Below are 12,140 nucleotides of genomic sequence, written 5' to 3'. Positions count from 1 at the left end.
ATCCCACCACAAAGCACCCCGTGCCTGCACCTGTTTGCGACTGCGTTTGGGTTGGGTTTTTTAGCTACATAAAACTCTGAGGGGTAKTTTTTCCCCTCCAGGGTTGCAGGTGAAGGCTGACAACAACCCAACCCACCACCCCAAACGCAGCCATGAGGATGCAGCAGTTGCCAGAGGGAGAAGGTGAAGCCAGGCAATGGCAGACAGAAAGCAACGGATTYCCCCAGACATTACACAAACAGTAACTATTAAAATCTTCCTGGGAGTTCCCTCCCTGGGAGARAGCCATGTGCCCTCCCATGCCCCAGCACCGAGCTGCGTGCGAAAGGTGCTCAGAGSCTGCGAGTTGCAGGCACCAGGCAGCGGGCAGCTAAGGTAACATGAGGAATCTCAGTTTCTTCCCTTTAATTGTTCCCTCTCTCTGYCTCTTTCATCTTTCTGATGGTCCGAGTCAATCTTCCATGTTTGTGAGGTTAAAGATTCTTGCAGTCTCCCACTTGGGGCTGCAGGGTCAGCACAGGCCAGGGACCATTGCACCACAGAGCGATGCAGACAGACGGTGCTGCCTCTTCCATCTTYTGTGGACAGAATGCCCCTTGCTGGACTACAACCTTAGGGCTCACCTCAACCCTCAGGGGTTTTTATTTCCATTCAATTACCAGGTCAGTTTTGCCTCTGTAAGTCCCTGGGGATGCACGACAATGGGATGCATCCATCCCCATACAACGATCCCCACAGGGACCTTGCTGTGGCCACCGTGTGCACAGGGCTGGCACCCTCTGATGGTCTGTCACCCTCAGCGTGGCAGAAACAGGGGAAGTGAAACATCCTCTGGGTGCCATCAGAGAGCTGGCACTGGGCTGGGAGAGGACCTGGCAGCCCTGGCCACTGTCCCCAAATGACTTCAGCCCTGGCAAAGTGGCAAAGGGGCAGGAGGCAAGGAGAAAGCAGCACCACTGGCACGCACCCACTGCAGAATGTGGGACAAACCACTGGACCCAGGGTCATTGGGCTGATGGGGACAAGGACATGGGCACCAGCACCGCTGCCATGGGGAGACACAACTCCAGTGGCAACACCGTGTCCCCACGTGCCCGCTCAGTTCTGCAAGCAAATGCACTGTGACCCAGCTACAGCATCTCCTCCTTCCCACCCCATCAGCCGCGGGCTCCCAGTGCCACCGCGGGCTCTCGGTGCCACTGGCAGCGCCGTGCAAGCACTGCCCAGCCAGCTATTACCACAGGAAGAGCTGTAACACTACAGCAACCCTCCCTGCTCAGCCCTGCTACAAATCAGGGTCAGGCGGCAGCGCTGTTAGACAGAGCCTGCCGGTACGTGCTCCTGCTCCTAATGTCCTCCCGGCACACGCTTAATGGGGACGCGCAGGAGAGCGATGTGACGCTGCAGAGGCTCAGCCCCGCTGCCCATCCAGGGGCTCCTGCTCTCCATCCAGCTCCGTGTCACCAGCAGAGCTGAGGGTTAACGCCAGGGAGGCACGGCCGGGGATGTTTTTCTTCCCCGGGGCTGCTCTGGCTTTACCTTTAACATCTGCAAATGTGGTTAAAAGTTTGCCGAGCCTATTTTTAGAGCCTCTCGCCACATGCGATTTCTCCATCGTGAGACAGGAAACGCTGATGAGGTTGTTCGCCATGGAGCTGCTTTCTCCTCCCTGGATGGCCTCTGAGCTCCTCTGGCCTGGSCAGCGCTGCCACGCTGCCACTGCCCCTGGTCCCCACTGTCCCATGGCAGCTGTGGCAAGCCCAAGAGCTGTGGGTGACAAAGTGCTGGAGGGTGCTGGCCCTTCACCAGCGTGGCGGTCRCATCAAGGTCCCCATCCACAGTCCCAGGGACTTGAAGGCAAAACTGACCCAGCAAAAGAAACACAAAACCCAGAGGGTGACACCAGATTTCAGCATTGCGGACCTTGTCCACCATCTTGCCCCATTGTGCCTCAGTTTCCCCAAAGTATTTTGTTTCMTTGCTCACCCTGGAGCAGCACTACAGATTCAGCAGCTGCTGCATCTCCTTGWGCATGGGATGCACCAGCACTGGGCATGGGGGCTGCCAGCAAACAGAGCCTGGCAGGGATGTCCACTGCCCTTCCTGATACCCACTGCCCCCAGCACGGGCAGCTCAGTGCATCCCCACCATCACATTGAACACAACATGCTTTGGAGCCAAAGCAGAGCCCAGCTGGCCCATCGGGCTCCAGCCCTGCTCCGTGCCTGGATCTCGGCAGCACGCAAGCGCGGCTGCGGCCGGGCGGCGCGGGTACCTGCTGTTTGAATGTCAACACCTCATTTATACATCTTGATTGGCTCTCATCAGCCATGCTGCGCTACACCTGATTGCTCCGAGCCGACGCGGGGTGCCAGGCTGCAGCGCCTAATTCCAGTTAATTGGCCCTTCATCCGAAGCAAAACAGAAATACAGGGATAAAGAAACAATAAAGCATCCTCCCCCGCTTAAAAAAAAAAAAAAAATTAAAATCTCAGCGTACTGGGGGTTCGTTTTATTTTGTGACCAAGATCAGGCCATGCTGTGGGCTGTGGGAATTCCTTCCCGGGAGTGTTGGACACTGTGTGAGCTGGGAGATGCTTTGCCACCCCACAGGCTCGGCTCACTCGTTCTCCCCCTCATCCCACAACGAGCCCTGCGTTCGTGCCACGCTCGCCGTGCTCCTGCTCCCGCCTGCTCTCGCRAACCACTGAGGCTGAAATTTCAATTAAGAACGAGAAATAATTACCCGCCGCTCCACATTTCCTCTAAAATGGTAGCCAATGCCGGCAAGCCGAGTCACCGCCTCCCGCCACGTCCTGGCGCTCACCGGCGGGCTGGCATTCGGATGACATTTCCAGGATAATGCCGGCCCAGCTGCCACACGCTGGTGGCTGCTCCCACGGCCGTGCCGGGAGGCYGATGCTGGTGGATGCTTGGATGAGATGCTCTCTTCCTCAGTGGAAGCGGGGCTGCCATGAGTCCCCACCGCCCTGGCTAAGCCTTTGAACCCTGTTCCTGGCACTGCCCGCTCCCAGCCGTGCCCTGGGCTGGAATGCYGGTCCCCTGCTCTCCACCTGGCAGAAGTGAGCCGTGATAATGACTTGGMTCATCTCCTTCCAAGCCACACGTCATGGGGAACCACCACGCTGCTGTCCCCATCATGCACAGGGATTGGRCACATGGGGATGTTCCCCAAACTCCAAGGAGGACACTGAAGTGCTGGAGCATGTCCAGAAAAAGGCAACAGAGCTGGGGAAGGATTTGGAGCACCAGGAGCAGCTGAGGGAGCTTGGAGGACTCWGTCTGGAGCAAAGGAGGCTCAGGGGGAAACTCCTCATTCTCCACAACTCCCTGACAGAAGGGTGCAGCCAGGTGGGAGTTGAGCTCCAGGTAACAAGCGATAGGACAAGGGCAAATGGCCTCAAGCTGAGCCAGGGGCAGTTGAAGTTGGATATAAGGAAAAATGTCTTCACCAAAAGGTGGTCAGGCATCAGAAMAGGCTGCTCAGGATATTGGTGGAAGTGTTCAAGAAGCATGGCTGTGACATTTGGGGACATGGCTTAGTGGCGGCCTTGGCAGTGTTGGATTAAGGGTTGGAGTTGATGGTCTTAGAGGGGTTTTCCCCCCTTAAGGATTCTGTGATTCAATGATTCCATGCAGGAGGGCAGCAGCAAGAGGACAGGCAGCAGCMCTGGCAAAGGGCAGATGGACCCACTCTTGGGACATGTCCCCAGCCTGGGGACATCAGCAGGGGAGCTGTGTCAGCCTCCCCCATGGCACCACTCCAGGAAGATGCCCCAAGCCAGTGCTCACCGGGGCACCTCAGACCTGCCCACAGCTCCAGAAATCACACTTCTTGTACCATTTTATTTTAGCACAGCCAGAAATAAGAGGAACAAACTCCATCAAGGCTGGAAAGGGTACAAACCATAATCAGAGAATGATCTGGCATCCCACAACGGCTTCTGCAGCTTCTCCTGGCCAGGMAGCCTGTCCTGGCTCCAGCTCATGCCCTGCTGGGGTGACAAAACCCTGTCACAGTGACAYAAGCCCACTGCAGATCCTCACAGTCCTTCCCCTGAGAACTGTGGGAGATGCAAACCCTGGGAGAAGGCAGAGATTGGACACTGACCTGGGCACAAAAGGTTCCTCCATTATGAGGAAGGATGAAAATGAGGGAAGAACGAACAAGAATCCACGTTGCAGCAGAACAAGTCAGTTGGAAGATGTGCCATATCCCCAAAACCAGACCCTCTGGCATCAATGTGGATGGTGTCTTATTTTCCCTGGATGTTTTCCCACTCCCCTTTCCATCCAGAGCTGGGGGTCACTGCAAAGCCTGCAAGTCCCATGACTCTGGTGGCAGGAGATGCAGGAGCCTTGGGCAGCAATCACAAGAATGGGGAAAGCAGCAACCTCAGGTTGCAGATTAGCTTCATTTTACAGCCAGGGAGGCAGAAACCTCCCGTGGCTCAACATCTCGCTGGAGACCACACAGGGAGCCAGGGGAAAGCCAGGGAGAGGTCACAGGGCTCTGCAGGGTGAGAGCATCCTCTCTCTCGAGTGGGAGGGAGGGAGCTCAGAGCCAGCAGGACCCCATGGAGGCCCCAACCCATCACCAGACCCCAAACCTCACACGGGGCCACACGCTGCACCCCTCCCTCCTCTGACCCCAAACACCACCGCTGCAATACCGGAGGGGGCTGCAGAAACCAGTTTGGTGAAGAGAGAGAGGCTCTTTAACCGAGTTTAAATGCACTTCCCTTGACTCGGTTCCCAGTTCAGCGTAGAGGAGACCCAGCTTGGCCGGCAGCCACGGCGCTCAGCTCGGCACGTCCCTGCCGAGAGACACATTCCTCAGCACTGCAGCTAAGTGCAGCACAGCCTTTGAGGCCTTCACCCCTCCTTCAATGATAATTTATGCCCTCTGACCCAACTCCCCCTTTTAAATCAGGCTGATCAATAGAGAAATCAGACAATCCTTTTAAGAAACTATCTCATCTGATCCTGCCAGCTAATGATCTCTGCTCTCCTTACAGCTGTTTGCAGGCTGCTGGGGGAAGCAGGAGGAAAAAAAAGCCACTGGGCCAAATTCCTGCTTCCCCAGTCCAAGCAGGAGCAGCAGCAACGCTGATGATTTGTACGGAAGCAAAACAGGAGATGCCAACTCCTGTTTTTTAGAAAACAAGCTGAGCATCATGCTGCAGGGAAGCACTAGCTCCCAAAATATTCTTCCTAATCTATCTCACCACCAAATATACTCTTCTCGCATCCTGGGAGCCCTGACAAGACATCCTCACTCTTCCTACAGGCTCCAGTTTCCAGGCACGGCTTTCCAATGCTTCGCCTCCAAAGAAAACCCRGCAACACAAAGCAACAACCCCAAACCCAGTTCCTGGCTGAGCCATAGTCACCTGCACCCTGTTCCATGCACAGCCACAGCACAGGCACCCACGGCTCTGAGGGGATGCTGTGAACATTGGGATCTCTATCACTTGTCTGGAAAACCCTCACCCCTCCCAGGGATCCTCGCTTTACCAGGGCAGCAAAAGCACAGGGGTGCATCACCTTACCAGGGCAGCAAAAGCTCAGGGGTGCATCACCTTCTGCCCATGGAGGAACTAAAACAGATCAAAGGAAGAGGGAGTGATGTCCAGCACAGTGCAAGGAAAACAGCGGTGTGGCAATGTCCATGGAAGAGCCTCCAGAAGGGCTTTATTGATGGCAGCTGCATTTCTATTTAACTGGCAAAGGAACAGGGTTAACCAGCAAAGAGGGAAGCATCAAAGAACACTTTAAGTCTTCAAAGTAAATCAGCTTCTGGAACAAACGCGCTCAGTAGCCAAATGTCCCCTTCTCCTTTGTGTGTGCAGAGATACTGACATTTATTATGATGCCCAAACCACCCAGAGGAAGGATGCTTTCCTTGCATCCAAGGGCTATTTCTCACCCTGGCACACTCAGAGATTTTTCCCCTGCCAAAGCAGGGCTTGGCCCCCAGCACTCCCTCCTTTAATCCACCCAGGAGGCAGGAAAGGGTCGTGCTCCAGGGACACTCAGCACCTTCCCACGCCCACCAGGAGCCAGGGACCAGGCYCTAAGCCCAGGGCACCTCCAAGGTCCCCCCACCATGAGCCTCTCCCACCCAGGCCTTGCTCTGAAACCAAAGAGCAGATACAAAAGCCAAGGGGTCTGAAGGGCTGCGGCAGCACAGCACGGTGCAGGTCCTGCCACAGCAGTCACAGTGAATTACAAGGTATTAGAGCCCCGTGCTGCCGTGTCTCTGTGCAGCAGCAGTCACGGTGAAGGACATGCTATGATAGGACTAGAGGCTCCTCTGGAGAATCCAGTCACTGGCCTGGTGGAAGGCAGTGGTGTGAGAGGCCAGCCCTGTTCTATAGATCATGCAGCGACAGGCATGTGAAGGACACGCTATTACAGGACGAGGCGGGCTGAGAGCTGTGGGGTTTGGGGAGGGGGGGACGGCTGTGCCTCGCTGGATCACTGAGTGCCCACGCTTTGCGAGCCAGCAGCCGTGAACGKTTTTAATTATGCTTTCCTACTTTATCGAGCATCTCATTTTCATTTACACGCCGGCCATCTCCACCTGAGAACGTGGCCGCTGCTGCTCTTTCCCAGCACTGCTCCCATATTCCCTCATGCATCAGCTGGAGGGACCCGGCAGAGCTGGAGGTCCATCCTCAGCACAGGGGACCCATTTGGTGATCGACCTGCCCTGCAGCTCCCCTAAACTCCTCACGTGATGCCAAGGACCATAAGCCGGGCARAGCCTCCCTGATGCTCAGCGTCCCTCCCCATCGGAGCAGCCAATTTTAGTGGCTGCCATAAATGCAGCAGGAGCAATGTCCCCTGGTGAGGCATCGAGCGGTGACTAAGAGCGGAGATGACAATAAAGCGGAGGAAGCAAGGTCTGACTGCAAAGCAGCAAACCACCCCCCCCCCCTCCAAATCCTGCTCGGAGGCACTGACTGATGATGCTCCCCCAAAACCAGAGCCTGAGCCCACGGAAGGAGAGCTGGGCTCTCTGGGGCTCAGGCTGAACCCCAGCGCAGGCTTGGTTTGGGTGGAAATCCCAGAAAACAGAAAGGCTTCCCCCATCAGGACACCGGGATGGAGTTCAAGYCTCTTAGCAAAGCACACAGGAAGACTTGTGTACAGCCCCTACAGATAAATCTACCCCCTCAAAGCTTTCTCAGTGGTAAATGCGGTAGAGACTGTGCAGGACTTGACAGTTTGAGGTGTATTTATGGCRCTTTGGCACCGGGGATACAACCAGTTGGGATTTTTGCTCGGCTCTACCACTTGGGCATAGCACAGCCACAACAAACCCATTTGAATACCTCTTGTTTCAACCAAGGCAGAGATCCAGCCTATTCCCTGCGGAGCAAGCGCCAGACCTGGGGCCAAATTAATCTCCGATGGATCTCCATCAACTTCATGGAGTTACAACTACAATTTGGCCCATGCCTGACACGTAAATCTGCTCATTTTTCTTCCAAATCGTCCAAATACCGCAGCATTTGTTAGCGCAGGAGAGGGGACGCATCCTCCGGGAGAGATCTCTTTGGATACCGCGCCAGCCCTTTCTTTTTTTTTTATTTCCTTTGCTGCCTGGGATAAAAGGCAAGYGAGACAGACCGTGGTACGTGTCTGAGCTGTTTGGGAAAGAAATAGGAATTTCCTCCTGCCATTCCCAGTCTTTTGAYAGGCAGGTGGGATGCGAGCAGGAATAACTCAATCAAGACAGAGCAATTTTTAATTAATTTGTGGATCCCTTCGCCGGCTGATTGCCTTGGAGACAAAAGGGAAGCCTCTCCTTTAACACTTGTGTGTGCCTGGTACTCTGAGCCTCCCCTTTTCACCGGCACATCTTTGGTCTTGAAAGCTGCACAAAAGGAAGAATTCCTTGATCTTTTGCCTCGGCTTTTGCTGAGACCGAGACACACATGAGGGGGAGCCGTGTTGGGGGATTTTTTTTGGGTTTCTTTTACATTTTGGGGGGATTATTAAAGCCCAAAATGCACATAGAGAGAGGTGGGGAAGAAAAAAACAACAGGGAAAGGGGAATAAAAACCCTCAAAGCTAAGAAAGGAGAGCGTTTTCCRTCAACACCTTCTGCCCAGCCCGTTCCATCCCCAAGGGGAGGGAGTTGAAAGGTTCAAGCTACATCAAGTGGTGAGTAATGCAGCGGGAGGCTCCTGCTCGGGGCCGGGCTCTTGCCCTCCGCCACCCTCCCTGCCCTGTGCCCGGTGCTGGCAGGGCAGAGCACAGCTCTCACCCTCCCCTTCTCCCCCTCCACYAGCGACCGTGGGGATGCGGGAACTTCCAAGGCAGTGAGTGACACCACAATTATCGATTGCCGGCTGCAAAGGCTTGCTCTCGCCTCCCCCCCTCTTCTCACTTGTTTTCTTCTGTGCAGCAGTGCCAGCCTTCAGAGACTGCTGCTGTAAAAGGCTCGGATTGACGGGGTGTCAAGATATCCKCTGCCCCTGGCTTTTAATGTTCCCTTGCAGGGGGGAGCAGGAAGAGCCCCTGCACCGGTGAGGRGAGCTTGGATAGCTCCAAAAGAAAGGGAGGAATGAAAAGCCTCCCTCTCTCCTCCGTCGAGGAGAYGCTCTTGAACCACAAGCAGCTTTTTCAGCCCCAGCTTGGCTGYGTGCGTCTCGGAAATCTCAAGATGCTGGGAAGGAGGAGAGGTGATGTGCCAGTCAGCCTCCACCAGCACCCGAAGTCAAGGCACCCAAAAAACCCACCGTGCTCCCCAGCGGGTCTCTGCGGGGTGGCACACACACCTGACCACCCAGCAGATTTGGCAGTGGCCATTTTAGAGGTGGGAAAAGTAAGATACATCCAGGCCAGATAAGGTCACCCAGAAGAGGCTGCAGAAGGACTGGGACACCCACCTGACCACCCAGCAGATTTGGCAGTGGCCATTTTAGAGGTGGGAAAAGTAAGATACATCCAGGCCAGATAAGGTCACCCAGAAGAGGCTGCAGAAGGACTGGGACACCCCAGCTTGGGCACATCCTCAGCTGCTCGACACTGATGGCACAAGAGGACCAGATCAGAGGTTTTCCTAGCAAAGACTGGCAAATCAGGAACTCCAGGTGACCCCTGGGTCCCCCACCAAAGGTTGTGATGTCACCCTGTCTGATGGCCCCTGAGATAGTCCCCTGTCCCCGGCTCAGATGGCCAGCCACAGCAAGTGCCACCCCTGCCACAAAATGGGGACAGTCACCTGCCTGTGGAGGTGTTTGTTTGCAAAGCCTGGCGGCACCTTGGGACCGTGGCTTAGTGTTCCATGTTGGAGCCAGAGGCCTGAAATTAAAGCTGGCTCCACGACTGTCGGTGTCGACACCTGGTGATGGGAGGAGAGGGATCGATGATGGAGAGTCTGTCACTCCTGATGCATCGCTGTCAGGGTCAATACACAATTCCCGGGGAGATCAGATGTCCAGGTTAACTGCTCTGGCTCCGTGCTAAGCTGATGGGCTGGTGGAGCCCTGTCCTGCTCACACACCCTCTCCCCCAGCCACACTCACCCTATGGCCACCAAATGTCACTGAGAGCAGCCCTGGGGCTTGTGGCTCTTGTTTTTGTCCACGCAGAGCCCAAGTGTAGTTCAAATGGGTGCCCAAGGCTGGGAAAGGGACACAGGGACAAGAGGGACCTGCCCCCCAGGAGCTTTTGGCTGCACCAAGCCAGGCCACTGCCATGGGCAGCATCACCATGGGACCTCGTTGGGACACAGGGTTTTGGGATGGCCACCACCTCCTCTGGCCAMGCAAGGGGGCTGGGAGGGGAAGTGGGGGTGATGAGACCTCTGTAGCRGGGAGCCCCATCTGCCAGTCCCCCTTTGCATCCCTGTCCTGAATGCCTGAGCAACAGAAAAGGCAGGGAAGGAGGGAAACTTGCCTCTCCTGCCAGCACAACTCCTGCAGGCTCAGTGGCCGTGTCCTGTTCCTCACCCTGGGTTGGCAGAGGATCCACGTGGCTTTGGCACAACACCTGTCCCCTCCAGGTGACACCGCAGAGCCCTGTGGGACAGGAGAGCTGTGACAGCAGGGCTGCATTATGCTCTCTGCACCAAGAAGGTTTGTGGCACCCCACGRCACCCCGAAGTCACCACAGTGAGCGCAGGCAGGGGGCAGAAGCTTTGCTTTGYACCCATCCCCATGTGCCACGCCAGGCAGGATCCGTCCCCCAGCCCAGGGGTCCTGCGAGGACGAGAGCCACCCGCAGCCAGACTGCAGCATCTCACCCCGACAGCTCCCGGGGGGCTCAGCCGCTCATCTCCTCCTCCAGCACAGCCCAAACCGCTCGGGGGAACCCGCTGGGACCCCCTGAGGAGGAGACCAGAGGGTCCTACCTGCCGCCAGCCCACAGAGCCAGCTTGGGGGGCACACTGCATCACACCCGGCGCGACCAGACTTGCACCAGCCCCCCCAAAAAATCCCAAGAAAACAGAGCGCGGCATGAATAACAAAAGCAGCGATCAGTAAAGACTCTCCCAAGAGGCTGCAAGTTCTTCAATTAGAGCTCGCATTATAGGAATGAGAAACTCCAYGCCGTCTTCCGTACGGATAACACTTTTTTCCCCCTCTCTTTTAAAGAATAAAGGGAGGGAGGGAGAGGAAGGGCTGCATCTCTAATGCAACAGACAGGTCTGCTGAGATTCACTTTGGCTCTTATTTTGACTTTCATCTAAAAGAGCTGCCCTGGGAATCCATTAAGTCCAATTTAAATCGGCTCTCCGCCCTCACGGCTTCTCCCCGCCTTCGCACCCCCCACCAGCTCCCTTCTCCCCCCTCCTCGGAAGCAAACAAACACAAAAGCAAGGCCAGGCAGGGCAGGCAGCGAAGGGCAGGCAGCGAAGGGCAGCACCGGCGCGGTTTCGGAGCCGTTCCCTGGGGGATTACAGCCTTCCCCAGGGCAGTTGCTCCATCTTTATTTCCGCCCAAATAAACACAATCCGGCCACGTTTGGATACCGCCTCGGTATCCCCCACCTCGACGGCGTTTTTGGGGGGCCACTGGGGTTTGGGGACCTGCTTCTGCTCCCCACACATCTCCCCCCCTCCACACACAGGCATATTTTCCCCAGGTTTTATTATTTTTGAGTACAATTAGTTCCATTAACGCCGCAACCGGTAAAGTTGGATGGGATATAATCACATACTTCAGGTTTGGGGTTTTTTTTTCCCCCCCAGTGAGCTTCCCCACCCCAAGATCATTCCTCTGCCTTTGGGAATCGCCCCCCCTCGCAGCCCCGCAGCCGGGCGAGGGACGGACCTCTCGCCTTTCATCTCACCACACTCATTCAAGCTCTGCTTCTGTCGTATAAGCAGTTTTCCAGCTCTTCCCCCCCGCCCCGTTAACACACCCGCTCTGCATTGCATCCTATTCATATGTTTCCAATCATCGCCGTTTCGTTATTTAAAACAAAAGCACACGGTTCCCCCCACCCCCGGCAGCACTCCAAGCCCCCTCACCGGGCTCCACGGTTATTCCCTGGTTTGTTTGTTTATTAATGTCAGCGGAGGATTCGGAGGCAMAATTTGCCGTGGGAGAAAGGGAGCGGGAGGTGAAAGTCCCACCAAGGGGCTTCCCAAAGGCACAGCCAGATGTGCAAACCCCACGATTCCTCGGGTTATCTGCTAGATTCATTTTTTTTCCTGCCCCGCCAGCCACCGAATAAAAGAAAGAAAATCCATCAAGTCAGCGTTCTCACGTGCAGACAACGGCAAGGAGAGCCAGGCGCCCGCCCGCGGCACCGCCGCAACTTTTGGAAGTATAAAACCATGCACATCCATAACTCCTCAATTAAATAAGCCTCCCCGGGAAGACTTCCCTCTGCAGAGGCTTTCGCAGCCCCGTGCCCATTATTATTTTAACTTTGCAAAAGTAGGGAGTCAGGACAAGCAAAACGGAATCCATCCCTTCCACACACACAAATATTTCCAAGTCTCAGCTGTATCTTTGTTCAGACACCCATCAATCGGCAAGTCAGGAGGGGTTTTGGACCGGTTGCAAATTTCTTTATTACTTCCAGAAAAGCAAAACACCCCCCCTCACGCCCCCCGGCTCCTCCGTTTCTGCTGCAAATAGGACACACACACA

At 55.6% G+C, this 12,140-nt stretch overlaps 2 protein-coding genes across 3 annotated transcripts in view; one reads left to right on the top strand and one right to left on the bottom strand.

Moving 5' to 3' along the window:
* Positions 1–12,140, top strand: part of PEMT (phosphatidylethanolamine N-methyltransferase) — a 123,168-nt gene that overhangs the window by 11,657 nt on the left and 99,371 nt on the right. The window lies entirely within an intron of this gene.
* RAI1 (retinoic acid induced 1) overlaps positions 1–12,140 on the bottom strand; it is a 61,894-nt gene that overhangs the window by 25,425 nt on the left and 24,329 nt on the right. The window lies entirely within an intron of this gene.

The sequence above is a fragment of the Malurus melanocephalus genome, unplaced genomic scaffold (genome assembly GCF_030028575.1).
Source record: "Malurus melanocephalus ecotype Western Australia unplaced genomic scaffold, MMel_1.1 scaffold_504, whole genome shotgun sequence".
Classification (NCBI taxonomy): domain Eukaryota; kingdom Metazoa; phylum Chordata; class Aves; order Passeriformes; family Maluridae; genus Malurus; species Malurus melanocephalus.
Note: the sequence above shows the minus strand (reverse complement) of the source record. Positions and strands in the feature narration are given on the sequence as shown.